The 3,521-nt window shown below is 29.2% G+C and overlaps 1 long non-coding RNA gene across 1 annotated transcript; it reads left to right on the plus strand.

The window, feature by feature from the left end:
• Positions 1-241: 241 nt before the first annotated feature.
• Positions 242-2,780, plus strand: LOC123292129. Its single transcript, XR_006534994.1, has 3 exons — positions 242-339; positions 2,419-2,502; positions 2,578-2,780. It is a non-coding gene; the product is annotated as an uncharacterized LOC123292129 (long non-coding RNA).
• Positions 2,781-3,521: the final 741 nt, after the last annotated feature.

A 3,521-nucleotide genomic window follows, 5' to 3' on the forward strand; every position in this document is an offset into this window, starting at 1 on the left:
GTCTAAAACTGTTTTGAGAAATTGTCATTATTTTGACTTAATGGAACAAATAATGGAGTTCTGCTGAATTATAGCCTAGATCATAGTGGACGTTCAAAATACCAGAATACAAAGGCATATTTTTATATTCCATTTTAACTTTTTTTTTTCGATACTAAAAAATTAAATGTCCATATGCAGAATAGTCTTTAAAATACGTCAATTTTTTTTTTTTTAGAATGGACAGTGAAATGAATCAAGTGGAAAAAGTTCCCACTGTATTTGCGACAACATTACGAGCAAGTGCGGAGCTGTTTGAGTCAAAAGTATTCAACTTTGTGCCGCCACAAAATGTGGAGTGTGAGTATTTTTTTAAATATATGAACAAACTTAGATGCAAAGTAATTATTCAAGGAAAATTTTTTTAATACAAAATTTATCATATTTTCAAACAGTCGTGTCTCTGCGTAAAACCATCGTATTTCGAATCGCAATAGCACCTTTGAGAACTTGTACTTTCTAGTTTCGGAATCTATTGCTCCAAAATATATGTCCCTTGCCTCTTTGCACGAAAGGTTGAATGGATGACAAATGTTATCCCTAAATTTTGTATATAGTTTAGAAGAGTACCAAAATTTAAAACATTATTTTACTACAAATTTGTTTAGTCCACTCGAAAGCTTGTTTATTTTTGATTAAAATGAGGAACAAAAAATTTTCGTACGACCTTTGGGACTAAATATTAACTTTCTAAGCAAAATTTGCACTTCTGGGTTTAAAATCCTGTAGCTTTTAATCATCGTTCTGAAATTTTTTAAATATAGTTCGTAAGCAGAAACTACCTACTTTAAAACTCTGGTAAATGATTTGTAAAAAAAATGATGATTTATAACAAATTTTATCACTCTAGCATTTTTCGTTTTTAAAACATGCCAAAAAACGGAATATTTTCATACTTATATGCGTTTTTTCACCTGGTCACCATTTTATAAAAAAAGGCTTTATTTAAAATCTTATTATGTTTGTTATTATGTAGAAATGCAAAAAAACTTTTATCACCCTTTGCCGCTTTTTTTCGGAGGATTTTAAAGGGCAAAAATTGTAAATGCATAACAAATTTTAAAATTTCTTTTAAAAAAAAATTTGTTAAGACTGAAAAGTTAGTTTATTTTTCTTAAAAGTGAATTATTAAACAATGCCATCCGATTTATTTGTATCAAGATATTCACATTCCAAGCTTCGAACGTAATAATTTTTTTTATTAAAATTTTGAATAAACTTACCAGCATATTTTTTGTATGGTTGGAGTGTTTCTGTGTATTAACAATGTTGTGTTTAAAATATGAAAAAATTCTATTAGTGGCATGTTTTAAAAAAGAAAAAAATTTTAATGCTATGATTATTTCAAAAGATTCAGAATTGAAACACAAAAGTGTCCGTTTTGCTTAAAAATCGAATATCTTGGTCCAAAAAGCTCGTACAGATTTTGTATACTTCATTAAAAAAAAATCTTTCGAGTGGACTTAACAAATTTGTTGTAAAATAATTTTTAATAATTAAATTTGTTGTAAAGTAATTTTGGTACGTTTCTAATCTTTATATAAAATTTAGGGATAACATTTCTCAACTTTTCAATAATCTTTTTAATATATTCCAAAACCATTACTTAACGTTAACGTTTTTTTATAAAATTATGGTAAAACATGGGTTAAAAATTTAGGTTCTGTATATTAATATTTATAACAGATTTTCGATAACTCGAACTTCGTAAAGTCGAAATCGTCAAAAAGACGATTTATTGAGAAAAATAGGTAACATTAAAAAAGCTAGGTATATAGTAATTTGGTTAAAAATGAGTGTAAATTTATTCATTACGATACAGCGATTATGAACGATTAGTATTTATGAGTGAGAATAGTATTTATTATTTCACGAGGGTTGTTAAATTCAATTTTCTGTTAATACAAATCTTGTATAGAACTCGAACGTAACCACATATGTTATTTCATGCACTCCTCTTAGACTGATGCCGTTACTTTTTTGGGATTAACTTATTTTAAACAGGCAAGGGCCGGTGCAAAAATTTAGTTTTCTTCAATCTTAAATTTTGAAGATATTAAAATTTGACATAAGCACACATTTTTTGGTGGACAAACCGTTGCCTAACGAATGGCATTTTCATTTTGTATAAATTTCACATTTGGGGGTACTGAAGAAAGTTATTATTTCCTCATAACTTAAAATCGAACGGTGAGGAAATAAAAATTTTTTTGTGTACAGACGTGAGCAAATAATTTTCTAACGAATGACATCTGCATTTAAAAAAATTGGCATTTTTTGGTGCTCATGTAAAAATTTTTATTTGTGTCAAAAGGGTGGGTAAACGAAAACTTTGGGTGGAGATTAATAATATTACTTAAAAATATTTTATTTTTACAGCACAAAAACAAACAGAGACTGTGCCTGCGAACGAAAAAAACAACTCCCAGGACAGTATCGAAGAGCTCAAAGAAAAACTAAAAGGTGAGAATTATTTTTATTAATTGTCTGACTTATGATAAATTCCATTGACTAATTACAATAAATTTAATTTTCCAGATCTGGAAAATCAATTGGCGCGAAGAAATACTTCACGCGGTCGTGGTAGAAGAAATGGCCGAAAGCGTAGACGGGTTAATAACGGAGTCCGCGGTGAGCGTGGTGGCCAAGAAGGGCGCGGTGGCAACAGAGGCCACGGTGGCAACAGAGGCCGCGGTGGCAACAGAGGTCGCGGTGGACATGGTGGGCATGATGGCTATGAAGGCTATGGTGGGCATCCGTACGTTGTCATGTACGGACCTAGATTCTTCTTTAAATAAAAAAATATAAAAACAAATTTTGTGTATTATTTGAACAACTTTAATATCAAAAGTTGATACTACTTTACCCTCTAAAAAATTAAAAAAAAAAAATCCGTTTATAGAATGTATTCCACCGTTATATATATTTAGTCCTTAGGTTCAAAAATGGGGCAGTTTTACATAAATGCATGTAAAATTCAAAATTGAACTTTTATACATAGTTTATGATGAGATCTTCGTTTACTGTAATGGTGTCCTATTTTTGAACGGAAGGACTAAAAACTTCAAAACGCAACCAACTCCTCAATACTCGACAAACTCGTAATTACAACAACACATGGTTATCAAAATTAAGAAACATTCAAGGTAAATAAGTGAAATAGATTTTAAAAAATGCAATAGAGCTACATTTGATCATATATTATTAAAAAAACATTGATAACTGCTGCTGGATTCGAACTAATTAATCATTAAAATAGTAAACAATGATATGGACGCCTTACGAAACGCCGATGTCTTCCGTCCAAAGCATGCCTAAATAATTATTAGTTTTAATAGCGACTTTTTAATAAAGTTAATCATAAATTCATGAATTAAAATTAAACACTAATTAAATTAATCCAATACAATCTATAAAAATTGAAATAAGTTTTATATCTAATTTGTGTTAAATATTATGAAAACAGGTATATTGTGTACTTA

Source organism: Chrysoperla carnea, chromosome 2, assembly GCF_905475395.1.
Source record: "Chrysoperla carnea chromosome 2, inChrCarn1.1, whole genome shotgun sequence".
In the NCBI taxonomy this organism is placed as follows: domain Eukaryota; kingdom Metazoa; phylum Arthropoda; class Insecta; order Neuroptera; family Chrysopidae; genus Chrysoperla; species Chrysoperla carnea.